At 56.5% G+C, this 20,724-nt stretch overlaps 49 non-coding genes across 49 annotated transcripts; 13 read left to right on the top strand and 36 right to left on the bottom strand.

Moving 5' to 3' along the window:
- Positions 1-231: 231 nt before the first annotated feature.
- Trnag-ucc (transfer RNA glycine (anticodon UCC)) lies at positions 232-303 on the top strand. The gene has a single exon. It is a non-coding gene; the product is annotated as a tRNA-Gly (tRNA).
- A 592-nt stretch (positions 304-895) lies between these two features.
- On the bottom strand, positions 896-969 carry Trnai-aau (transfer RNA isoleucine (anticodon AAU)). The gene has a single exon. It is a non-coding gene; the product is annotated as a tRNA-Ile (tRNA).
- A 183-nt stretch (positions 970-1,152) lies between these two features.
- Positions 1,153-1,224, bottom strand: Trnae-uuc (transfer RNA glutamic acid (anticodon UUC)). Its single transcript has one exon. It is a non-coding gene; the product is annotated as a tRNA-Glu (tRNA).
- A 300-nt stretch (positions 1,225-1,524) lies between these two features.
- Positions 1,525-1,595, bottom strand: Trnag-gcc (transfer RNA glycine (anticodon GCC)). The gene has a single exon. It is a non-coding gene; the product is annotated as a tRNA-Gly (tRNA).
- Positions 1,596-1,935: 340 nt separating this feature from the next.
- Positions 1,936-2,007, top strand: Trnag-ucc (transfer RNA glycine (anticodon UCC)). Its single transcript has one exon. It is a non-coding gene; the product is annotated as a tRNA-Gly (tRNA).
- A 592-nt stretch (positions 2,008-2,599) lies between these two features.
- On the bottom strand, positions 2,600-2,673 carry Trnai-aau (transfer RNA isoleucine (anticodon AAU)). The gene has a single exon. It is a non-coding gene; the product is annotated as a tRNA-Ile (tRNA).
- Positions 2,674-2,856: 183 nt separating this feature from the next.
- Trnae-uuc (transfer RNA glutamic acid (anticodon UUC)) lies at positions 2,857-2,928 on the bottom strand. Its single transcript has one exon. It is a non-coding gene; the product is annotated as a tRNA-Glu (tRNA).
- Positions 2,929-3,228: 300 nt separating this feature from the next.
- Trnag-gcc (transfer RNA glycine (anticodon GCC)) lies at positions 3,229-3,299 on the bottom strand. Its single transcript has one exon. It is a non-coding gene; the product is annotated as a tRNA-Gly (tRNA).
- Positions 3,300-3,639: 340 nt separating this feature from the next.
- Positions 3,640-3,711, top strand: Trnag-ucc (transfer RNA glycine (anticodon UCC)). Its single transcript has one exon. It is a non-coding gene; the product is annotated as a tRNA-Gly (tRNA).
- Positions 3,712-4,278: 567 nt separating this feature from the next.
- Positions 4,279-4,352, bottom strand: Trnai-aau (transfer RNA isoleucine (anticodon AAU)). The gene has a single exon. It is a non-coding gene; the product is annotated as a tRNA-Ile (tRNA).
- Positions 4,353-4,535: 183 nt separating this feature from the next.
- Trnae-uuc (transfer RNA glutamic acid (anticodon UUC)) lies at positions 4,536-4,607 on the bottom strand. Its single transcript has one exon. It is a non-coding gene; the product is annotated as a tRNA-Glu (tRNA).
- Positions 4,608-4,907: 300 nt separating this feature from the next.
- Trnag-gcc (transfer RNA glycine (anticodon GCC)) lies at positions 4,908-4,978 on the bottom strand. Its single transcript has one exon. It is a non-coding gene; the product is annotated as a tRNA-Gly (tRNA).
- A 340-nt stretch (positions 4,979-5,318) lies between these two features.
- On the top strand, positions 5,319-5,390 carry Trnag-ucc (transfer RNA glycine (anticodon UCC)). The gene has a single exon. It is a non-coding gene; the product is annotated as a tRNA-Gly (tRNA).
- A 592-nt stretch (positions 5,391-5,982) lies between these two features.
- Trnai-aau (transfer RNA isoleucine (anticodon AAU)) lies at positions 5,983-6,056 on the bottom strand. The gene has a single exon. It is a non-coding gene; the product is annotated as a tRNA-Ile (tRNA).
- A 183-nt stretch (positions 6,057-6,239) lies between these two features.
- Positions 6,240-6,311, bottom strand: Trnae-uuc (transfer RNA glutamic acid (anticodon UUC)). Its single transcript has one exon. It is a non-coding gene; the product is annotated as a tRNA-Glu (tRNA).
- A 300-nt stretch (positions 6,312-6,611) lies between these two features.
- Trnag-gcc (transfer RNA glycine (anticodon GCC)) lies at positions 6,612-6,682 on the bottom strand. Its single transcript has one exon. It is a non-coding gene; the product is annotated as a tRNA-Gly (tRNA).
- A 340-nt stretch (positions 6,683-7,022) lies between these two features.
- Trnag-ucc (transfer RNA glycine (anticodon UCC)) lies at positions 7,023-7,094 on the top strand. The gene has a single exon. It is a non-coding gene; the product is annotated as a tRNA-Gly (tRNA).
- A 567-nt stretch (positions 7,095-7,661) lies between these two features.
- On the bottom strand, positions 7,662-7,735 carry Trnai-aau (transfer RNA isoleucine (anticodon AAU)). The gene has a single exon. It is a non-coding gene; the product is annotated as a tRNA-Ile (tRNA).
- A 183-nt stretch (positions 7,736-7,918) lies between these two features.
- Positions 7,919-7,990, bottom strand: Trnae-uuc (transfer RNA glutamic acid (anticodon UUC)). The gene has a single exon. It is a non-coding gene; the product is annotated as a tRNA-Glu (tRNA).
- A 300-nt stretch (positions 7,991-8,290) lies between these two features.
- On the bottom strand, positions 8,291-8,361 carry Trnag-gcc (transfer RNA glycine (anticodon GCC)). The gene has a single exon. It is a non-coding gene; the product is annotated as a tRNA-Gly (tRNA).
- A 340-nt stretch (positions 8,362-8,701) lies between these two features.
- On the top strand, positions 8,702-8,773 carry Trnag-ucc (transfer RNA glycine (anticodon UCC)). The gene has a single exon. It is a non-coding gene; the product is annotated as a tRNA-Gly (tRNA).
- Positions 8,774-9,365: 592 nt separating this feature from the next.
- Trnai-aau (transfer RNA isoleucine (anticodon AAU)) lies at positions 9,366-9,439 on the bottom strand. The gene has a single exon. It is a non-coding gene; the product is annotated as a tRNA-Ile (tRNA).
- A 183-nt stretch (positions 9,440-9,622) lies between these two features.
- On the bottom strand, positions 9,623-9,694 carry Trnae-uuc (transfer RNA glutamic acid (anticodon UUC)). Its single transcript has one exon. It is a non-coding gene; the product is annotated as a tRNA-Glu (tRNA).
- A 300-nt stretch (positions 9,695-9,994) lies between these two features.
- Positions 9,995-10,065, bottom strand: Trnag-gcc (transfer RNA glycine (anticodon GCC)). Its single transcript has one exon. It is a non-coding gene; the product is annotated as a tRNA-Gly (tRNA).
- Positions 10,066-10,405: 340 nt separating this feature from the next.
- On the top strand, positions 10,406-10,477 carry Trnag-ucc (transfer RNA glycine (anticodon UCC)). The gene has a single exon. It is a non-coding gene; the product is annotated as a tRNA-Gly (tRNA).
- Positions 10,478-11,044: 567 nt separating this feature from the next.
- Positions 11,045-11,118, bottom strand: Trnai-aau (transfer RNA isoleucine (anticodon AAU)). Its single transcript has one exon. It is a non-coding gene; the product is annotated as a tRNA-Ile (tRNA).
- A 183-nt stretch (positions 11,119-11,301) lies between these two features.
- On the bottom strand, positions 11,302-11,373 carry Trnae-uuc (transfer RNA glutamic acid (anticodon UUC)). The gene has a single exon. It is a non-coding gene; the product is annotated as a tRNA-Glu (tRNA).
- A 300-nt stretch (positions 11,374-11,673) lies between these two features.
- Trnag-gcc (transfer RNA glycine (anticodon GCC)) lies at positions 11,674-11,744 on the bottom strand. Its single transcript has one exon. It is a non-coding gene; the product is annotated as a tRNA-Gly (tRNA).
- A 340-nt stretch (positions 11,745-12,084) lies between these two features.
- Positions 12,085-12,156, top strand: Trnag-ucc (transfer RNA glycine (anticodon UCC)). The gene has a single exon. It is a non-coding gene; the product is annotated as a tRNA-Gly (tRNA).
- A 592-nt stretch (positions 12,157-12,748) lies between these two features.
- Positions 12,749-12,822, bottom strand: Trnai-aau (transfer RNA isoleucine (anticodon AAU)). Its single transcript has one exon. It is a non-coding gene; the product is annotated as a tRNA-Ile (tRNA).
- Positions 12,823-13,005: 183 nt separating this feature from the next.
- Positions 13,006-13,077, bottom strand: Trnae-uuc (transfer RNA glutamic acid (anticodon UUC)). Its single transcript has one exon. It is a non-coding gene; the product is annotated as a tRNA-Glu (tRNA).
- A 300-nt stretch (positions 13,078-13,377) lies between these two features.
- Trnag-gcc (transfer RNA glycine (anticodon GCC)) lies at positions 13,378-13,448 on the bottom strand. The gene has a single exon. It is a non-coding gene; the product is annotated as a tRNA-Gly (tRNA).
- Positions 13,449-13,788: 340 nt separating this feature from the next.
- Positions 13,789-13,860, top strand: Trnag-ucc (transfer RNA glycine (anticodon UCC)). Its single transcript has one exon. It is a non-coding gene; the product is annotated as a tRNA-Gly (tRNA).
- A 592-nt stretch (positions 13,861-14,452) lies between these two features.
- Positions 14,453-14,526, bottom strand: Trnai-aau (transfer RNA isoleucine (anticodon AAU)). Its single transcript has one exon. It is a non-coding gene; the product is annotated as a tRNA-Ile (tRNA).
- A 183-nt stretch (positions 14,527-14,709) lies between these two features.
- On the bottom strand, positions 14,710-14,781 carry Trnae-uuc (transfer RNA glutamic acid (anticodon UUC)). The gene has a single exon. It is a non-coding gene; the product is annotated as a tRNA-Glu (tRNA).
- Positions 14,782-15,081: 300 nt separating this feature from the next.
- Trnag-gcc (transfer RNA glycine (anticodon GCC)) lies at positions 15,082-15,152 on the bottom strand. Its single transcript has one exon. It is a non-coding gene; the product is annotated as a tRNA-Gly (tRNA).
- A 340-nt stretch (positions 15,153-15,492) lies between these two features.
- Positions 15,493-15,564, top strand: Trnag-ucc (transfer RNA glycine (anticodon UCC)). The gene has a single exon. It is a non-coding gene; the product is annotated as a tRNA-Gly (tRNA).
- A 567-nt stretch (positions 15,565-16,131) lies between these two features.
- On the bottom strand, positions 16,132-16,205 carry Trnai-aau (transfer RNA isoleucine (anticodon AAU)). The gene has a single exon. It is a non-coding gene; the product is annotated as a tRNA-Ile (tRNA).
- A 183-nt stretch (positions 16,206-16,388) lies between these two features.
- Trnae-uuc (transfer RNA glutamic acid (anticodon UUC)) lies at positions 16,389-16,460 on the bottom strand. Its single transcript has one exon. It is a non-coding gene; the product is annotated as a tRNA-Glu (tRNA).
- A 300-nt stretch (positions 16,461-16,760) lies between these two features.
- Positions 16,761-16,831, bottom strand: Trnag-gcc (transfer RNA glycine (anticodon GCC)). The gene has a single exon. It is a non-coding gene; the product is annotated as a tRNA-Gly (tRNA).
- Positions 16,832-17,171: 340 nt separating this feature from the next.
- On the top strand, positions 17,172-17,243 carry Trnag-ucc (transfer RNA glycine (anticodon UCC)). Its single transcript has one exon. It is a non-coding gene; the product is annotated as a tRNA-Gly (tRNA).
- Positions 17,244-17,810: 567 nt separating this feature from the next.
- On the bottom strand, positions 17,811-17,884 carry Trnai-aau (transfer RNA isoleucine (anticodon AAU)). Its single transcript has one exon. It is a non-coding gene; the product is annotated as a tRNA-Ile (tRNA).
- A 183-nt stretch (positions 17,885-18,067) lies between these two features.
- Positions 18,068-18,139, bottom strand: Trnae-uuc (transfer RNA glutamic acid (anticodon UUC)). The gene has a single exon. It is a non-coding gene; the product is annotated as a tRNA-Glu (tRNA).
- A 300-nt stretch (positions 18,140-18,439) lies between these two features.
- Trnag-gcc (transfer RNA glycine (anticodon GCC)) lies at positions 18,440-18,510 on the bottom strand. Its single transcript has one exon. It is a non-coding gene; the product is annotated as a tRNA-Gly (tRNA).
- Positions 18,511-18,850: 340 nt separating this feature from the next.
- Positions 18,851-18,922, top strand: Trnag-ucc (transfer RNA glycine (anticodon UCC)). The gene has a single exon. It is a non-coding gene; the product is annotated as a tRNA-Gly (tRNA).
- Positions 18,923-19,489: 567 nt separating this feature from the next.
- On the bottom strand, positions 19,490-19,563 carry Trnai-aau (transfer RNA isoleucine (anticodon AAU)). The gene has a single exon. It is a non-coding gene; the product is annotated as a tRNA-Ile (tRNA).
- Positions 19,564-19,746: 183 nt separating this feature from the next.
- On the bottom strand, positions 19,747-19,818 carry Trnae-uuc (transfer RNA glutamic acid (anticodon UUC)). The gene has a single exon. It is a non-coding gene; the product is annotated as a tRNA-Glu (tRNA).
- A 300-nt stretch (positions 19,819-20,118) lies between these two features.
- On the bottom strand, positions 20,119-20,189 carry Trnag-gcc (transfer RNA glycine (anticodon GCC)). Its single transcript has one exon. It is a non-coding gene; the product is annotated as a tRNA-Gly (tRNA).
- Positions 20,190-20,529: 340 nt separating this feature from the next.
- Trnag-ucc (transfer RNA glycine (anticodon UCC)) lies at positions 20,530-20,601 on the top strand. The gene has a single exon. It is a non-coding gene; the product is annotated as a tRNA-Gly (tRNA).
- The last annotated feature ends 123 nt before the right edge of the window (positions 20,602-20,724 follow it).

The raw sequence follows: 20,724 nt of genomic DNA, 5'->3' as shown, positions 1-20,724 counted from the left end.
TCCTGCACTGTACTGCCTAAAAATGCCGCCAGAAGGCGGTCCTCTGCGTCTTCTTGCGTCGCCGGCCCCGACGCTTGCCAAAGGGTGCGAAATGTGCATGGATACGCCGTCCGAATGCATCCGCATGTGCTCCCCTAGCCTACCTCGTAATGCGCCTAGGGCTACGATCACCATCGGCCGCTGCCGACTGGCGGGAAGCCGTCACAGCGCGGCGTGGGGGCGCCGGGTTGTGCGGTGGTGGTGTAATGGTCAGCATAGTTGCCTTCCAAGCAGTTGATCCGGGTTCGATTCCCGGCCACCGCAGCAGGCTTTTAATTTTGCGTATGAGTACTTTCGCCACGCGCCGTTAAATTAATGTTTTTTCTCCCTCTTACTCGCTACAGACCAGCCTACAGTATGTCTCGACTTGTCTCGACTTTGCTCAGCTGACGCGAGAGCTGACGCTCTCCAGTCGGCCTATATCAACACGACAAGCACGAGAAACGACTGAGAGAGGCAAGGAGAGGCGAGGCGCTGGACACACAGCACGCCGCTTCATTACACGGTGGCGTCTCCCTGACTGAATCGGGCTGCAGCTGCGAAAAGAAAGGAGAAAGAAAAATAGGAAGCAAAATTGCCAACAGTACCCTGTGTTCCCATGCGGTCACCCGCCCAAGCAGTGACAAGGGCCAAAGTTGTTACACGTCGGCAATCGGACATTTTCTTTCATTTTCTCTTTGCCGTATGAGAACCAGCGTATTCAACATATTGTGGCCATTGCCGAGCGGACGCTGTAGCGCTTCCCGACAAGTCGGGTTCGGATCCTCTGTCAACGTCCACGCAGGGCGATGATCTTTTGGTCATCACACTCGCCAGCTGAAATCGGCGCTGCCCTTTCGTAGTAGTAAAAGCGTACTGGCCCGTGGGGGGATCGAACCCACGACCTTCGCGTTATTAGCACGACGCTCTAACCAACTGAGCTAACGGGCCTCGACGCGGACGGTTGCTCAGCCCTACGCTGGAAACACGTGGCATGAAGCCACACGCCACTTCTAGGGTCACCGTGTGTCTGCTCCGCTCGTCCATGTTCTGCTGGCGGTCATGAAACAGTAGCTGTATTGCGAGCAGCACGCACAGCTGAAACTTGAGACGATTCGTGTGGAAAAAATTCCGTTCCGGTACCGGGAATCGAACCCGGGCCTCCTGGGTGAAAGCCAGGTATCCTAGCCACTAGACCACACCGGATTTGGGCGTTCGTTCGACGGATCGGATGGTCTCTCGCACATTTCGTGCCGAGTCCCGCGTCGGCACCCTTCTCTCTTTGCGAGCGTCTTTGCGCATACAGACTGGCAAGGCGCGCACCTCAAAAGTCTCAGAGCAATGCTTTTGGCTTCTTGCTCTACTGGGAGAAGAGGAAAAGGAAAGCTGTGGGGAACCGCGCGTGCTGCGTTCTCGGTTCTTCTCAAGGGAATCCCGCTATACATTCTTGTGGATCGTGCATCTCAAGCGCGCAAGTCACACGGCACCGCGGGAAAAGCAAAATGATGCATCGGCCGGGAATCGAACCCGGGCCGCCCGCGTGGCAGGCGAGCATTCTACCACTGAACCACCGATGCTGAGGCCAGTAGCAATCTTACGCTGCTTCCCGAGCAGGTGTCTCGAGATAAAGTGGGACTGCCGTCAAGCGCCGTAGCATTCTGTCCAGAAAATGCTGCAGACGCTGAATCCTGCACTGTACTGCCTAAAAATGCCGCCAGAAGGCGGTCCTCTGCGTCTTCTTGCGTCGCCGGCCCCGACGCTTGCCAAAGGGTGCGAAATGTGCATGGATACGCCGTCCGAATGCATCCGCATGTGCTCCCCTAGCCTACCTCGTAATGCGCCTAGGGCTACGATCACCATCGGCCGCTGCCGACTGGCGGGAAGCCGTCACAGCGCGGCGTGGGGGCGCCGGGTTGTGCGGTGGTGGTGTAATGGTCAGCATAGTTGCCTTCCAAGCAGTTGATCCGGGTTCGATTCCCGGCCACCGCAGCAGGCTTTTAATTTTGCGTATGAGTACTTTCGCCACGCGCCGTTAAATTAATGTTTTTTCTCCCTCTTACTCGCTACAGACCAGCCTACAGTATGTCTCGACTTGTCTCGACTTTGCTCAGCTGACGCGAGAGCTGACGCTCTCCAGTCGGCCTATATCAACACGACAAGCACGAGAAACGACTGAGAGAGGCAAGGAGAGGCGAGGCGCTGGACACACAGCACGCCGCTTCATTACACGGTGGCGTCTCCCTGACTGAATCGGGCTGCAGCTGCGAAAAGAAAGGAGAAAGAAAAATAGGAAGCAAAATTGCCAACAGTACCCTGTGTTCCCATGCGGTCACCCGCCCAAGCAGTGACAAGGGCCAAAGTTGTTACACGTCGGCAATCGGACATTTTCTTTCATTTTCTCTTTGCCGTATGAGAACCAGCGTATTCAACATATTGTGGCCATTGCCGAGCGGACGCTGTAGCGCTTCCCGACAAGTCGGGTTCGGATCCTCTGTCAACGTCCACGCAGGGCGATGATCTTTTGGTCATCACACTCGCCAGCTGAAATCGGCGCTGCCCTTTCGTAGTAGTAAAAGCGTACTGGCCCGTGGGGGGATCGAACCCACGACCTTCGCGTTATTAGCACGACGCTCTAACCAACTGAGCTAACGGGCCTCGACGCGGACGGTTGCTCAGCCCTACGCTGGAAACACGTGGCATGAAGCCACACGCCACTTCTAGGGTCACCGTGTGTCTGCTCCGCTCGTCCATGTTCTGCTGGCGGTCATGAAACAGTAGCTGTATTGCGAGCAGCACGCACAGCTGAAACTTGAGACGATTCGTGTGGAAAAAATTCCGTTCCGGTACCGGGAATCGAACCCGGGCCTCCTGGGTGAAAGCCAGGTATCCTAGCCACTAGACCACACCGGATTTGGGCGTTCGTTCGACGGATCGGATGGTCTCTCGCACATTTCGTGCCGAGTCCCGCGTCGGCACCCTTCTCTCTTTGCGAGCGTCTTTGCGCATACAGACTGGCAAGGCGCGCACCTCAAAAGTCTCAGAGCAATGCTTTTGGCTTCTTGCTCTACTGGGAGAAGAGGAAAAGGAAAGCTGTGGGGAACCGCGCGTGCTGCGTTCTCGGTTCTTCTCAAGGGAATCCCGCTATACATTCTTGTGGATCGTGCATCTCAAGCGCGCAAGTCACACGGCACCGCGGGAAAAGCAAAATGATGCATCGGCCGGGAATCGAACCCGGGCCGCCCGCGTGGCAGGCGAGCATTCTACCACTGAACCACCGATGCTGAGGCCAGTAGCAATCTTACGCTGCTTCCCGAGCAGGTGTCTCGAGATAAAGTGGGACTGCCGTCAAGCGCCGTAGCATTCTGTCCAGAAAATGCTGCAGACGCTGAATCCTGCACTGTACTGCCTAAAAATGCCGCCAGAAGGCGGTCCTCTGCGTCTTCTTGCGTCGCCGGCCCCGACGCTTGCCAAAGGGTGCGAAATGTGCATGGATACGCCGTCCGAATGCATCCGCATGTGCTCCCCTAGCCTACCTCGTAATGCGCCTAGGGCTACGATCACCATCGGCCGCTGCCGACTGGCGGGAAGCCGTCACAGCGCGGCGTGGGGGCGCCGGGTTGTGCGGTGGTGGTGTAATGGTCAGCATAGTTGCCTTCCAAGCAGTTGATCCGGGTTCGATTCCCGGTCACTGCAGCAGGCTTTTAAATTTGCGTATGAGTACTTTGGCCACGCGCCGTTAAATTAATGATTTTTCTCCCTCTTACTCGCTGCAGACCAGCCTACTGCTCAGCTGACGCGAGAGCTGACGCTCTCCAGTCGGCCTATATCAACACGACAAGCACGAGAAACGACTGAGAGAGGCAAGGAGAGGCGAGGCGCTGGACACACAGCACGCCGCTTCATTACACGGTGGCGTCTCCCTGACTGAATCGGGCTGCAGCTGCGAAAAGAAAGGAGAAAGAAAAATAGGAAGCAAAATTGCCAACAGTACCCTGTGTTCCCATGCGGTCACCCGCCCAAGCAGTGACAAGGGCCAAAGTTGTTACACGTCGGCAATCGGACATTTTCTTTCATTTTCTCTTTGCCGTATGAGAACCAGCGTATTCAACATATTGTGGCCATTGCCGAGCGGACGCTGTAGCGCTTCCCGACAAGTCGGGTTCGGATCCTCTGTCAACGTCCACGCAGGGCGATGATCTTTTGGTCATCACACTCGCCAGCTGAAATCGGCGCTGCCCTTTCGTAGTAGTAAAAGCGTACTGGCCCGTGGGGGGATCGAACCCACGACCTTCGCGTTATTAGCACGACGCTCTAACCAACTGAGCTAACGGGCCTCGACGCGGACGGTTGCTCAGCCCTACGCTGGAAACACGTGGCATGAAGCCACACGCCACTTCTAGGGTCACCGTGTGTCTGCTCCGCTCGTCCATGTTCTGCTGGCGGTCATGAAACAGTAGCTGTATTGCGAGCAGCACGCACAGCTGAAACTTGAGACGATTCGTGTGGAAAAAATTCCGTTCCGGTACCGGGAATCGAACCCGGGCCTCCTGGGTGAAAGCCAGGTATCCTAGCCACTAGACCACACCGGATTTGGGCGTTCGTTCGACGGATCGGATGGTCTCTCGCACATTTCGTGCCGAGTCCCGCGTCGGCACCCTTCTCTCTTTGCGAGCGTCTTTGCGCATACAGACTGGCAAGGCGCGCACCTCAAAAGTCTCAGAGCAATGCTTTTGGCTTCTTGCTCTACTGGGAGAAGAGGAAAAGGAAAGCTGTGGGGAACCGCGCGTGCTGCGTTCTCGGTTCTTCTCAAGGGAATCCCGCTATACATTCTTGTGGATCGTGCATCTCAAGCGCGCAAGTCACACGGCACCGCGGGAAAAGCAAAATGATGCATCGGCCGGGAATCGAACCCGGGCCGCCCACGTGGCAGGCGAGCATTCTACCACTGAACCACCGATGCTGAGGCCAGTAGCAATCTTACGCTGCTTCCCGAGCAGGTGTCTCGAGATAAAGTGGGACTGCCGTCAAGCGCCGTAGCATTCTGTCCAGAAAATGCTGCAGACGCTGAATCCTGCACTGTACTGCCTAAAAATGCCGCCAGAAGGCGGTCCTCTGCGTCTTCTTGCGTCGCCGGCCCCGACGCTTGCCAAAGGGTGCGAAATGTGCATGGATACGCCGTCCGAATGCATCCGCATGTGCTCCCCTAGCCTACCTCGTAATGCGCCTAGGGCTACGATCACCATCGGCCGCTGCCGACTGGCGGGAAGCCGTCACAGCGCGGCGTGGGGGCGCCGGGTTGTGCGGTGGTGGTGTAATGGTCAGCATAGTTGCCTTCCAAGCAGTTGATCCGGGTTCGATTCCCGGCCACCGCAGCAGGCTTTTAATTTTGCGTATGAGTACTTTCGCCACGCGCCGTTAAATTAATGTTTTTTCTCTCTCTTACTCGCTACAGACCAGCCTACAGTATGTCTCGACTTGTCTCGACTTTGCTCAGCTGACGCGAGAGCTGACGCTCTCCAGTCGGCCTATATCAACACGACAAGCACGAGAAACGACTGAGAGAGGCAAGGAGAGGCGAGGCGCTGGACACACAGCACGCCGCTTCATTACACGGTGGCGTCTCCCTGACTGAATCGGGCTGCAGCTGCGAAAAGAAAGGAGAAAGAAAAATAGGAAGCAAAATTGCCAACAGTACCCTGTGTTCCCATGCGGTCACCCGCCCAAGCAGTGACAAGGGCCAAAGTTGTTACACGTCGGCAATCGGACATTTTCTTTCATTTTCTCTTTGCCGTATGAGAACCAGCGTATTCAACATATTGTGGCCATTGCCGAGCGGACGCTGTAGCGCTTCCCGACAAGTCGGGTTCGGATCCTCTGTCAACGTCCACGCAGGGCGATGATCTTTTGGTCATCACACTCGCCAGCTGAAATCGGCGCTGCCCTTTCGTAGTAGTAAAAGCGTACTGGCCCGTGGGGGGATCGAACCCACGACCTTCGCGTTATTAGCACGACGCTCTAACCAACTGAGCTAACGGGCCTCGACGCGGACGGTTGCTCAGCCCTACGCTGGAAACACGTGGCATGAAGCCACACGCCACTTCTAGGGTCACCGTGTGTCTGCTCCGCTCGTCCATGTTCTGCTGGCGGTCATGAAACAGTAGCTGTATTGCGAGCAGCACGCACAGCTGAAACTTGAGACGATTCGTGTGGAAAAAATTCCGTTCCGGTACCGGGAATCGAACCCGGGCCTCCTGGGTGAAAGCCAGGTATCCTAGCCACTAGACCACACCGGATTTGGGCGTTCGTTCGACGGATCGGATGGTCTCTCGCACATTTCGTGCCGAGTCCCGCGTCGGCACCCTTCTCTCTTTGCGAGCGTCTTTGCGCATACAGACTGGCAAGGCGCGCACCTCAAAAGTCTCAGAGCAATGCTTTTGGCTTCTTGCTCTACTGGGAGAAGAGGAAAAGGAAAGCTGTGGGGAACCGCGCGTGCTGCGTTCTCGGTTCTTCTCAAGGGAATCCCGCTATACATTCTTGTGGATCGTGCATCTCAAGCGCGCAAGTCACACGGCACCGCGGGAAAAGCAAAATGATACATCGGCCGGGAATCGAACACGGGCCGCCCGCGTGGCAGGCGAGCATTCTACCACTGAACCACCGATGCTGAGGCCAGTAGCAATCTTACGCTGCTTCCCGAGCAGGTGTCTCGAGATAAAGTGGGACTGCCGTCAAGCGCCGTAGCATTCTGTCCAGAAAATGCTGCAGACGCTGAATCCTGCACTGTACTGCCTAAAAATGCCGCCAGAAGGCGGTCCTCTGCGTCTTCTTGCGTCGCCGGCCCCGACGCTTGCCAAAGGGTGCGAAATGTGCATGGATACGCCGTCCGAATGCATCCGCATGTGCTCCCCTAGCCTACCTCGTAATGCGCCTAGGGCTACGATCACCATCGGCCGCTGCCGACTGGCGGGAAGCCGTCACAGCGCGGCGTGGGGGCGCCGGGTTGTGCGGTGGTGGTGTAATGGTCAGCATAGTTGCCTTCCAAGCAGTTGATCCGGGTTCGATTCCCGGTCACTGCAGCAGGCTTTTAAATTTGCGTATGAGTACTTTGGCCACGCGCCGTTAAATTAATGATTTTTCTCCCTCTTACTCGCTGCAGACCAGCCTACTGCTCAGCTGACGCGAGAGCTGACGCTCTCCAGTCGGCCTATATCAACACGACAAGCACGAGAAACGACTGAGAGAGGCAAGGAGAGGCGAGGCGCTGGACACACAGCACGCCGCTTCATTACACGGTGGCGTCTCCCTGACTGAATCGGGCTGCAGCTGCGAAAAGAAAGGAGAAAGAAAAATAGGAAGCAAAATTGCCAACAGTACCCTGTGTTCCCATGCGGTCACCCGCCCAAGCAGTGACAAGGGCCAAAGTTGTTACACGTCGGCAATCGGACATTTTCTTTCATTTTCTCTTTGCCGTATGAGAACCAGCGTATTCAACATATTGTGGCCATTGCCGAGCGGACGCTGTAGCGCTTCCCGACAAGTCGGGTTCGGATCCTCTGTCAACGTCCACGCAGGGCGATGATCTTTTGGTCATCACACTCGCCAGCTGAAATCGGCGCTGCCCTTTCGTAGTAGTAAAAGCGTACTGGCCCGTGGGGGGATCGAACCCACGACCTTCGCGTTATTAGCACGACGCTCTAACCAACTGAGCTAACGGGCCTCGACGCGGACGGTTGCTCAGCCCTACGCTGGAAACACGTGGCATGAAGCCACACGCCACTTCTAGGGTCACCGTGTGTCTGCTCCGCTCGTCCATGTTCTGCTGGCGGTCATGAAACAGTAGCTGTATTGCGAGCAGCACGCACAGCTGAAACTTGAGACGATTCGTGTGGAAAAAATTCCGTTCCGGTACCGGGAATCGAACCCGGGCCTCCTGGGTGAAAGCCAGGTATCCTAGCCACTAGACCACACCGGATTTGGGCGTTCGTTCGACGGATCGGATGGTCTCTCGCACATTTCGTGCCGAGTCCCGCGTCGGCACCCTTCTCTCTTTGCGAGCGTCTTTGCGCATACAGACTGGCAAGGCGCGCACCTCAAAAGTCTCAGAGCAATGCTTTTGGCTTCTTGCTCTACTGGGAGAAGAGGAAAAGGAAAGCTGTGGGGAACCGCGCGTGCTGCGTTCTCGGTTCTTCTCAAGGGAATCCCGCTATACATTCTTGTGGATCGTGCATCTCAAGCGCGCAAGTCACACGGCACCGCGGGAAAAGCAAAATGATGCATCGGCCGGGAATCGAACCCGGGCCGCCCACGTGGCAGGCGAGCATTCTACCACTGAACCACCGATGCTGAGGCCAGTAGCAATCTTACGCTGCTTCCCGAGCAGGTGTCTCGAGATAAAGTGGGACTGCCGTCAAGCGCCGTAGCATTCTGTCCAGAAAATGCTGCAGACGCTGAATCCTGCACTGTACTGCCTAAAAATGCCGCCAGAAGGCGGTCCTCTGCGTCTTCTTGCGTCGCCGGCCCCGACGCTTGCCAAAGGGTGCGAAATGTGCATGGATACGCCGTCCGAATGCATCCGCATGTGCTCCCCTAGCCTACCTCGTAATGCGCCTAGGGCTACGATCACCATCGGCCGCTGCCGACTGGCGGGAAGCCGTCACAGCGCGGCGTGGGGGCGCCGGGTTGTGCGGTGGTGGTGTAATGGTCAGCATAGTTGCCTTCCAAGCAGTTGATCCGGGTTCGATTCCCGGCCACCGCAGCAGGCTTTTAATTTTGCGTATGAGTACTTTCGCCACGCGCCGTTAAATTAATGTTTTTTCTCTCTCTTACTCGCTACAGACCAGCCTACAGTATGTCTCGACTTGTCTCGACTTTGCTCAGCTGACGCGAGAGCTGACGCTCTCCAGTCGGCCTATATCAACACGACAAGCACGAGAAACGACTGAGAGAGGCAAGGAGAGGCGAGGCGCTGGACACACAGCACGCCGCTTCATTACACGGTGGCGTCTCCCTGACTGAATCGGGCTGCAGCTGCGAAAAGAAAGGAGAAAGAAAAATAGGAAGCAAAATTGCCAACAGTACCCTGTGTTCCCATGCGGTCACCCGCCCAAGCAGTGACAAGGGCCAAAGTTGTTACACGTCGGCAATCGGACATTTTCTTTCATTTTCTCTTTGCCGTATGAGAACCAGCGTATTCAACATATTGTGGCCATTGCCGAGCGGACGCTGTAGCGCTTCCCGACAAGTCGGGTTCGGATCCTCTGTCAACGTCCACGCAGGGCGATGATCTTTTGGTCATCACACTCGCCAGCTGAAATCGGCGCTGCCCTTTCGTAGTAGTAAAAGCGTACTGGCCCGTGGGGGGATCGAACCCACGACCTTCGCGTTATTAGCACGACGCTCTAACCAACTGAGCTAACGGGCCTCGACGCGGACGGTTGCTCAGCCCTACGCTGGAAACACGTGGCATGAAGCCACACGCCACTTCTAGGGTCACCGTGTGTCTGCTCCGCTCGTCCATGTTCTGCTGGCGGTCATGAAACAGTAGCTGTATTGCGAGCAGCACGCACAGCTGAAACTTGAGACGATTCGTGTGGAAAAAATTCCGTTCCGGTACCGGGAATCGAACCCGGGCCTCCTGGGTGAAAGCCAGGTATCCTAGCCACTAGACCACACCGGATTTGGGCGTTCGTTCGACGGATCGGATGGTCTCTCGCACATTTCGTGCCGAGTCCCGCGTCGGCACCCTTCTCTCTTTGCGAGCGTCTTTGCGCATACAGACTGGCAAGGCGCGCACCTCAAAAGTCTCAGAGCAATGCTTTTGGCTTCTTGCTCTACTGGGAGAAGAGGAAAAGGAAAGCTGTGGGGAACCGCGCGTGCTGCGTTCTCGGTTCTTCTCAAGGGAATCCCGCTATACATTCTTGTGGATCGTGCATCTCAAGCGCGCAAGTCACACGGCACCGCGGGAAAAGCAAAATGATACATCGGCCGGGAATCGAACCCGGGCCGCCCGCGTGGCAGGCGAGCATTCTACCACTGAACCACCGATGCTGAGGCCAGTAGCAATCTTACGCTGCTTCCCGAGCAGGTGTCTCGAGATAAAGTGGGACTGCCGTCAAGCGCCGTAGCATTCTGTCCAGAAAATGCTGCAGACGCTGAATCCTGCACTGTACTGCCTAAAAATGCCGCCAGAAGGCGGTCCTCTGCGTCTTCTTGCGTCGCCGGCCCCGACGCTTGCCAAAGGGTGCGAAATGTGCATGGATACGCCGTCCGAATGCATCCGCATGTGCTCCCCTAGCCTACCTCGTAATGCGCCTAGGGCTACGATCACCATCGGCCGCTGCCGACTGGCGGGAAGCCGTCACAGCGCGGCGTGGGGGCGCCGGGTTGTGCGGTGGTGGTGTAATGGTCAGCATAGTTGCCTTCCAAGCAGTTGATCCGGGTTCGATTCCCGGTCACTGCAGCAGGCTTTTAAATTTGCGTATGAGTACTTTGGCCACGCGCCGTTAAATTAATGATTTTTCTCCCTCTTACTCGCTGCAGACCAGCCTACTGCTCAGCTGACGCGAGAGCTGACGCTCTCCAGTCGGCCTATATCAACACGACAAGCACGAGAAACGACTGAGAGAGGCAAGGAGAGGCGAGGCGCTGGACACACAGCACGCCGCTTCATTACACGGTGGCGTCTCCCTGACTGAATCGGGCTGCAGCTGCGAAAAGAAAGGAGAAAGAAAAATAGGAAGCAAAATTGCCAACAGTACCCTGTGTTCCCATGCGGTCACCCGCCCAAGCAGTGACAAGGGCCAAAGTTGTTACACGTCGGCAATCGGACATTTTCTTTCATTTTCTCTTTGCCGTATGAGAACCAGCGTATTCAACATATTGTGGCCATTGCCGAGCGGACGCTGTAGCGCTTCCCGACAAGTCGGGTTCGGATCCTCTGTCAACGTCCACGCAGGGCGATGATCTTTTGGTCATCACACTCGCCAGCTGAAATCGGCGCTGCCCTTTCGTAGTAGTAAAAGCGTACTGGCCCGTGGGGGGATCGAACCCACGACCTTCGCGTTATTAGCACGACGCTCTAACCAACTGAGCTAACGGGCCTCGACGCGGACGGTTGCTCAGCCCTACGCTGGAAACACGTGGCATGAAGCCACACGCCACTTCTAGGGTCACCGTGTGTCTGCTCCGCTCGTCCATGTTCTGCTGGCGGTCATGAAACAGTAGCTGTATTGCGAGCAGCACGCACAGCTGAAACTTGAGACGATTCGTGTGGAAAAAATTCCGTTCCGGTACCGGGAATCGAACCCGGGCCTCCTGGGTGAAAGCCAGGTATCCTAGCCACTAGACCACACCGGATTTGGGCGTTCGTTCGACGGATCGGATGGTCTCTCGCACATTTCGTGCCGAGTCCCGCGTCGGCACCCTTCTCTCTTTGCGAGCGTCTTTGCGCATACAGACTGGCAAGGCGCGCACCTCAAAAGTCTCAGAGCAATGCTTTTGGCTTCTTGCTCTACTGGGAGAAGAGGAAAAGGAAAGCTGTGGGGAACCGCGCGTGCTGCGTTCTCGGTTCTTCTCAAGGGAATCCCGCTATACATTCTTGTGGATCGTGCATCTCAAGCGCGCAAGTCACACGGCACCGCGGGAAAAGCAAAATGATGCATCGGCCGGGAATCGAACCCGGGCCGCCCACGTGGCAGGCGAGCATTCTACCACTGAACCACCGATGCTGAGGCCAGTAGCAATCTTACGCTGCTTCCCGAGCAGGTGTCTCGAGATAAAGTGGGACTGCCGTCAAGCGCCGTAGCATTCTGTCCAGAAAATGCTGCAGACGCTGAATCCTGCACTGTACTGCCTAAAAATGCCGCCAGAAGGCGGTCCTCTGCGTCTTCTTGCGTCGCCGGCCCCGACGCTTGCCAAAGGGTGCGAAATGTGCATGGATACGCCGTCCGAATGCATCCGCATGTGCTCCCCTAGCCTACCTCGTAATGCGCCTAGGGCTACGATCACCATCGGCCGCTGCCGACTGGCGGGAAGCCGTCACAGCGCGGCGTGGGGGCGCCGGGTTGTGCGGTGGTGGTGTAATGGTCAGCATAGTTGCCTTCCAAGCAGTTGATCCGGGTTCGATTCCCGGCCACCGCAGCAGGCTTTTAATTTTGCGTATGAGTACTTTCGCCACGCGCCGTTAAATTAATGTTTTTTCTCTCTCTTACTCGCTACAGACCAGCCTACAGTATGTCTCGACTTGTCTCGACTTTGCTCAGCTGACGCGAGAGCTGACGCTCTCCAGTCGGCCTATATCAACACGACAAGCACGAGAAACGACTGAGAGAGGCAAGGAGAGGCGAGGCGCTGGACACACAGCACGCCGCTTCATTACACGGTGGCGTCTCCCTGACTGAATCGGGCTGCAGCTGCGAAAAGAAAGGAGAAAGAAAAATAGGAAGCAAAATTGCCAACAGTACCCTGTGTTCCCATGCGGTCACCCGCCCAAGCAGTGACAAGGGCCAAAGTTGTTACACGTCGGCAATCGGACATTTTCTTTCATTTTCTCTTTGCCGTATGAGAACCAGCGTATTCAACATATTGTGGCCATTGCCGAGCGGACGCTGTAGCGCTTCCCGACAAGTCGGGTTCGGATCCTCTGTCAACGTCCACGCAGGGCGATGATCTTTTGGTCATCACACTCGCCAGCTGAAATCGGCGCTGCCCTTTCGTAGTAGTAAAAGCGTACTGGCCCGTGGGGGGATCGAACCCACGACCTTCGCGTTATTAGCACGACGCTCTAACCAACTGAGCTAACGGGCCTCGACGCGGACGGTTGCTCAGCCCTACGCTGGAAACACGTGGCATGAAGCCACACGCCACTTCTAGGGTCACCGTGTGTCTGCTCCGCTCGTCCATGTTCTGCTGGCGGTCATGAAACAGTAGCTGTATTGCGAGCAGCACGCACAGCTGAAACTTGAGACGATTCGTGTGGAAAAAATTCCGTTCCGGTACCGGGAATCGAACCCGGGCCTCCTGGGTGAAAGCCAGGTATCCTAGCCACTAGACCACACCGGATTTGGGCGTTCGTTCGACGGATCGGATGGTCTCTCGCACATTTCGTGCCGAGTCCCGCGTCGGCACCCTTCTCTCTTTGCGAGCGTCTTTGCGCATACAGACTGGCAAGGCGCGCACCTCAAAAGTCTCAGAGCAATGCTTTTGGCTTCTTGCTCTACTGGGAGAAGAGGAAAAGGAAAGCTGTGGGGAACCGCGCGTGCTGCGTTCTCGGTTCTTCTCAAGGGAATCCCGCTATACATTCTTGTGGATCGTGCATCTCAAGCGCGCAAGTCACACGGCACCGCGGGAAAAGCAAAATGATGCATCGGCCGGGAATCGAACCCGGGCCGCCCACGTGGCAGGCGAGCATTCTACCACTGAACCACCGATGCTGAGGCCAGTAGCAATCTTACGCTGCTTCCCGAGCAGGTGTCTCGAGATAAAGTGGGACTGCCGTCAAGCGCCGTAGCATTCTGTCCAGAAAATGCTGCAGACGCTGAATCCTGCACTGTACTGCCTAAAAATGCCGCCAGAAGGCGGTCCTCTGCGTCTTCTTGCGTCGCCGGCCCCGACGCTTGCCAAAGGGTGCGAAATGTGCATGGATACGCCGTCCGAATGCATCCGCATGTGCTCCCCTAGCCTACCTCGTAATGCGCCTAGGGCTACGATCACCATCGGCCGCTGCCGACTGGCGGGAAGCCGTCACAGCGCGGCGTGGGGGCGCCGGGTTGTGCGGTGGTGGTGTAATGGTCAGCATAGTTGCCTTCCAAGCAGTTGATCCGGGTTCGATTCCCGGCCACCGCAGCAGGCTTTTAATTTTGCGTATGAGTACTTTCGCCACGCGCCGTTAAATTAATGTTTTTTCTCCCTCTTACTCGCTACAGACCAGCCTACAGTATGTCTCGACTTGTCTCGACTTTGCTCAGCTGACGCGAGAGCTGACGCTCTCCAGTCGGCCTATATCAACACGACAAGCACGAGAAACGACTGAGAGAGGCAAGGAGAGGCGAGGCGCTGGACACACAGCACGCCGCTTCATTACACGGTGGCGTCTCCCTGACTGAATCGGGCTGCAGCTGCGAAAAGAAAGGAGAAAGAAAAATAGGAAGCAAAATTGCCAACAGTACCCTGTGTTCCCATGCGGTCACCCGCCCAAGCAGTGACAAGGGCCAAAGTTGTTACACGTCGGCAATCGGACATGTTCTTTCATTTTCTCTTTGCCGTATGAGAACCAGCGTATTCAACATATTGTGGCCATTGCCGAGCGGACGCTGTAGCGCTTCCCGACAAGTCGGGTTCGGATCCTCTGTCAACGTCCACGCAGGGCGATGATCTTTTGGTCATCACACTCGCCAGCTGAAATCGGCGCTGCCCTTTCGTAGTAGTAAAAGCGTACTGGCCCGTGGGGGGATCGAACCCACGACCTTCGCGTTATTAGCACGACGCTCTAACCAACTGAGCTAACGGGCCTCGACGCGGACGGTTGCTCAGCCCTACGCTGGAAACACGTGGCATGAAGCCACACGCCACTTCTAGGGTCACCGTGTGTCTGCTCCGCTCGTCCATGTTCTGCTGGCGGTCATGAAACAGTAGCTGTATTGCGAGCAGCACGCACAGCTGAAACTTGAGACGATTCGTGTGGAAAAAATTCCGTTCCGGTACCGGGAATCGAACCCGGGCCTCCTGGGTGAAAGCCAGGTATCCTAGCCACTAGACCACACCGGATTTGGGCGTTCGTTCGACGGATCGGATGGTCTCTCGCACATTTCGTGCCGAGTCCCGCGTCGGCACCCTTCTCTCTTTGCGAGCGTCTTTGCGCATACAGACTGGCAAGGCGCGCACCTCAAAAGTCTCAGAGCAATGCTTTTGGCTTCTTGCTCTACTGGGAGAAGAGGAAAAGGAAAGCTGTGGGGAACCGCGCGTGCTGCGTTCTCGGTTCTTCTCAAGGGAATCCCGCTATACATTCTTGTGGATCGTGCATCTCAAGCGCGCAAGTCACACGGCACCGCGGGAAAAGCAAAATGATGCATCGGCCGGGAATCGAACCCGGGCCGCCCGCGTGGCAGGCGAGCATTCTACCACTGAACCACCGATGCTGAGGCCAGTAGCAATCTTACGCTGCTTCCCGAGCAGGTGTCTCGAGATAAAGTGGGACTGCCGTCAAGCGCCGTAGCATTCTGTCCAGAAAATGCTGCAGACGCTGAATCCTGCACTGTACTGCCTAAAAATGCCGCCAGAAGGCGGTCCTCTGCGTCTTCTTGCGTCGCCGGCCCCGACGCTTGCCAAAGGGTGCGAAATGTGCATGGATACGCCGTCCGAATGCATCCGCATGTGCTCCCCTAGCCTACCTCGTAATGCGCCTAGGGCTACGATCACCATCGGCCGCTGCCGACTGGCGGGAAGCCGTCACAGCGCGGCGTGGGGGCGCCGGGTTGTGCGGTGGTGGTGTAATGGTCAGCATAGTTGCCTTCCAAGCAGTTGATCCGGGTTCGATTCCCGGTCACTGCAGCAGGCTTTTAAATTTGCGTATGAGTACTTTGGCCACGCGCCGTTAAATTAATGATTTTTCTCCCTCTTACTCGCTGCAGACCAGCCTACTGCTCAGCTGACGCGAGAGCTGACGCTCTCCAGTCGGCCTATATCAACACGACAAGCACGAGAAACGACTGAGAGAGGCAAGGAGAGGCGAGGCGCTGGACACACAGCACGCCGCTTCATTACACGGTGGCGTCTCCCTGACTGAATCGGGCTGCAGCTGCGAAAAGAAAGGAGAAAGAAAAATAGGAAGCAAAATTGCCAACAGTACCCTGTGTTCCCATGCGGTCACCCGCCCAAGCAGTGACAAGGGCCAAAGTTGTTACACGTCGGCAATCGGACATTTTCTTTCATTTTCTCTTTGCCGTATGAGAACCAGCGTATTCAACATATTGTGGCCATTGCCGAGCGGACGCTGTAGCGCTTCCCGACAAGTCGGGTTCGGATCCTCTGTCAACGTCCACGCAGGGCGATGATCTTTTGGTCATCACACTCGCCAGCTGAAATCGGCGCTGCCCTTTCGTAGTAGTAAAAGCGTACTGGCCCGTGGGGGGATCGAACCCACGACCTTCGCGTTATTAGCACGACGCTCTAACCAACTGAGCTAACGGGCCTCGACGCGGACGGTTGCTCAGCCCTACGCTGGAAACACGTGGCATGAAGCCACACGCCACTTCTAGGGTCACCGTGTGTCTGCTCCGCTCGTCCATGTTCTGCTGGCGGTCATGAAACAGTAGCTGTATTGCGAGCAGCACGCACAGCTGAAACTTGAGACGATTCGTGTGGAAAAAATTCCGTTCCGGTACCGGGAATCGAACCCGGGCCTCCTGGGTGAAAGCCAGGTATCCTAGCCACTAGACCACACCGGATTTGGGCGTTCGTTCGACGGATCGGATGGTCTCTCGCACATTTCGTGCCGAGTCCCGCGTCGGCACCCTTCTCTCTTTGCGAGCGTCTTTGCGCATACAGACTGGCAAGGCGCGCACCTCAAAAGTCTCAGAGCAATGCTTTTGGCTTCTTGCTCTACTGGGAGAAGAGGAAAAGGAAAGCTGTGGGGAACCGCGCGTGCTGCGTTCTCGGTTCTTCTCAAGGGAATCCCGCTATACATTCTTGTGGATCGTGCATCTCAAGCGCGCAAGTCACACGGCACCGCGGGAAAAGCAAAATGATGCATCGGCCGGGAATCGAACCCGGGCCGCCCGCGTGGCAGGCGAGCATTCTACCACTGAACCACCGATGCTGAGGCCAGTAGCAATCTTACGCTGCTTCCCGAGCAGGTGTCTCGAGATAAAGTGGGACTGCCGTCAAGCGCCGTAGCATTCTGTCCAGAAAATGCTGCAGACGCTGAATCCTGCACTGTACTGCCTAAAAATGCCGCCAGAAGGCGGTCCTCTGCGTCTTCTTGCGTCGCCGGCCCCGACGCTTGCCAAAGGGTGCGAAATGTGCATGGATACGCCGTCCGAATGCATCCGCATGTGCTCCCCTAGCCTACCTCGTAATGCGCCTAGGGCTACGATCACCATCGGCCGCTGCCGACTGGCGGGAAGCCGTCACAGCGCGGCGTGGGGGCGCCGGGTTGTGCGGTGGTGGTGTAATGGTCAGCATAGTTGCCTTCCAAGCAGTTGATCCGGGTTCGATTCCCGGTCACTGCAGCAGGCTTTTAAATTTGCGTATGAGTACTTTGGCCACGCGCCGTTAAATTAATGATTTTTCTCCCTCCTACTCGCTGCAGACCAGCCTACTGCTCAGCTGACGCGAGAGCTGACGCTCTCCAGTCGGCCTATATCAACACGACAAGCACGAGAAACGACTGAGAGAGGCAAGGAGAGGCGAGGCGCTGGACACACAGCACGCCGCTTCATTACACGGTGGCGTCTCCCTGACTGAATCGGGCTGCAGCTGCGAAAAGAAAGGAGAAAGAAAAATAGGAAGCAAAATTGCCAACAGTACCCTGTGTTCCCATGCGGTCACCCGCCCAAGCAGTGACAAGGGCCAAAGTTGTTACACGTCGGCAATCGGACATTTTCTTTCATTTTCTCTTTGCCGTATGAGAACCAGCGTATTCAACATATTGTGGCCATTGCCGAGCGGACGCTGTAGCGCTTCCCGACAAGTCGGGTTCGGATCCTCTGTCAACGTCCACGCAGGGCGATGATCTTTTGGTCATCACACTCGCCAGCTGAAATCGGCGCTGCCCTTTCGTAGTAGTAAAAGCGTACTGGCCCGTGGGGGGATCGAACCCACGACCTTCGCGTTATTAGCACGACGCTCTAACCAACTGAGCTAACGGGCCTCGACGCGGACGGTTGCTCAGCCCTACGCTGGAAACACGTGGCATGAAGCCACACGCCACTTCTAGGGTCACCGTGTGTCTGCTCCGCTCGTCCATGTTCTGCTGGCGGTCATGAAACAGTAGCTGTATTGCGAGCAGCACGCACAGCTGAAACTTGAGACGATTCGTGTGGAAAAAATTCCGTTCCGGTACCGGGAATCGAACCCGGGCCTCCTGGGTGAAAGCCAGGTATCCTAGCCACTAGACCACACCGGATTTGGGCGTTCGTTCGACGGATCGGATGGTCTCTCGCACATTTCGTGCCGAGTCCCGCGTCGGCACCCTTCTCTCTTTGCGAGCGTCTTTGCGCATACAGACTGGCAAGGCGCGCACCTCAAAAGTCTCAGAGCAATGCTTTTGGCTTCTTGCTCTACTGGGAGAAGAGGAAAAGGAAAGCTGTGGGGAACCGCGCGTGCTGCGTTCTCGGTTCTTCTCAAGGGAATCCCGCTATACATTCTTGTGGATCGTGCATCTCAAGCGCGCAAGTCACACGGCACCGCGGGAAAAGCAAAATGATGCATCGGCCGGGAATCGAACCCGGGCCGCCCGCGTGGCAGGCGAGCATTCTACCACTGAACCACCGATGCTGAGGCCAGTAGCAATCTTACGCTGCTTCCCGAGCAGGTGTCTCGAGATAAAGTGGGACTGCCGTCAAGCGCCGTAGCATTCTGTCCAGAAAATGCTGCAGACGCTGAATCCTGCACTGTACTGCCTAAAAATGCCGCCAGAAGGCGGTCCTCTGCGTCTTCTTGCGTCGCCGGCCCCGACGCTTGCCAAAGGGTGCGAAATGTGCATGGATACGCCGTCCGAATGCATCCGCATGTGCTCCCCTAGCCTACCTCGTAATGCGCCTAGGGCTACGATCACCATCGGCCGCTGCCGACTGGCGGGAAGCCGTCACAGCGCGGCGTGGGGGCGCCGGGTTGTGCGGTGGTGGTGTAATGGTCAGCATAGTTGCCTTCCAAGCAGTTGATCCGGGTTCGATTCCCGGTCACTGCAGCAGGCTTTTAAATTTGCGTATGAGTACTTTGGCCACGCGCCGTTAAATTAATGATTTTTCTCCCTCCTACTCGCTGCAGACCAGCCTACTGCTCAGCTGACGCGAGAGCTGACGCTCTCCAGTCGGCCTATATCAACACGACAAGCACGAGAAACGACTGAGAGAGGCAAGGAGAGGCGAGGCGCTGGACACACAGCACGCCGCTTCATTACACGGTGGCGTCTCCCTGACTGAATCGGGCTGCAGCTGCGAAAAGAAAGGAGAAAGAAAAATAGGAAGCAAAATTGCCAACAGTACCCTGTGTTCCCATGCGGTCACCCGCCCAAGCAGTGACAAGGGCCAAAGTTGTTACACGTCGGCAATCGGACATTTTCTTTCATTTTCTCTTTGCCGTATGAGAACCAGCGTATTCAACATATTGTGGCCATTGCCGAGCGGACGCTGTAGCGCTTCCCGACAAGTCGGGTTCGGATCCTCTGTCAACGTCCACGCAGGGCGATGATCTTTTGGTCATCACACTCGCCAGCTGAAATCGGCGCTGCCCTTTCGTAGTAGTAAAAGCGTACTGGCCCGTGGGGGGATCGAACCCACGACCTTCGCGTTATTAGCACGACGCTCTAACCAACTGAGCTAACGGGCCTCGACGCGGACGGTTGCTCAGCCCTACGCTGGAAACACGTGGCATGAAGCCACACGCCACTTCTAGGGTCACCGTGTGTCTGCTCCGCTCGTCCATGTTCTGCTGGCGGTCATGAAACAGTAGCTGTATTGCGAGCAGCACGCACAGCTGAAACTTGAGACGATTCGTGTGGAAAAAATTCCGTTCCGGTACCGGGAATCGAACCCGGGCCTCCTGGGTGAAAGCCAGGTATCCTAGCCACTAGACCACACCGGATTTGGGCGTTCGTTCGACGGATCGGATGGTCTCTCGCACATTTCGTGCCGAGTCCCGCGTCGGCACCCTTCTCTCTTTGCGAGCGTCTTTGCGCATACAGACTGGCAAGGCGCGCACCTCAAAAGTCTCAGAGCAATGCTTTTGGCTTCTTGCTCTACTGGGAGAAGAGGAAAAGGAAAGCTGTGGGGAACCGCGCGTGCTGCGTTCTCGGTTCTTCTCAAGGGAATCCCGCTATACATTCTTGTGGATCGTGCATCTCAAGCGCGCAAGTCACACGGCACCGCGGGAAAAGCAAAATGATGCATCGGCCGGGAATCGAACCCGGGCCGCCCGCGTGGCAGGCGAGCATTCTACCACTGAACCACCGATGCTGAGGCCAGTAGCAATCTTACGCTGCTTCCCGAGCAGGTGTCTCGAGATAAAGTGGGACTGCCGTCAAGCGCCGTAGCATTCTGTCCAGAAAATGCTGCAGACGCTGAATCCTGCACTGTACTGCCTAAAAATGCCGCCAGAAGGCGGTCCTCTGCGTCTTCTTGCGTCGCCGGCCCCGACGCTTGCCAAAGGGTGCGAAATGTGCATGGATACGCCGTCCGAATGCATCCGCATGTGCTCCCCTAGCCTACCTCGTAATGCGCCTAGGGCTACGATCACCATCGGCCGCTGCCGACTGGCGGGAAGCCGTCACAGCGCGGCGTGGGGGCGCCGGGTTGTGCGGTGGTGGTGTAATGGTCAGCATAGTTGCCTTCCAAGCAGTTGATCCGGGTTCGATTCCCGGCCACCGCAGCAGGCTTTTAATTTTGCGTATGAGTACTTTCGCCACGCGCCGTTAAATTAATGTTTTTTCTCCCTCTTACTCGCTACAGACCAGCCTACAGTATGTCTCGACTTGTCTCGACTTTGCTCAGC

The sequence above is a fragment of the Schistocerca cancellata genome, unplaced genomic scaffold (genome assembly GCF_023864275.1).
Source record: "Schistocerca cancellata isolate TAMUIC-IGC-003103 unplaced genomic scaffold, iqSchCanc2.1 HiC_scaffold_684, whole genome shotgun sequence".
NCBI lineage: Eukaryota > Metazoa > Arthropoda > Insecta > Orthoptera > Acrididae > Schistocerca > Schistocerca cancellata.
This window is presented reverse-complemented; position numbering and strand designations above follow the sequence as displayed.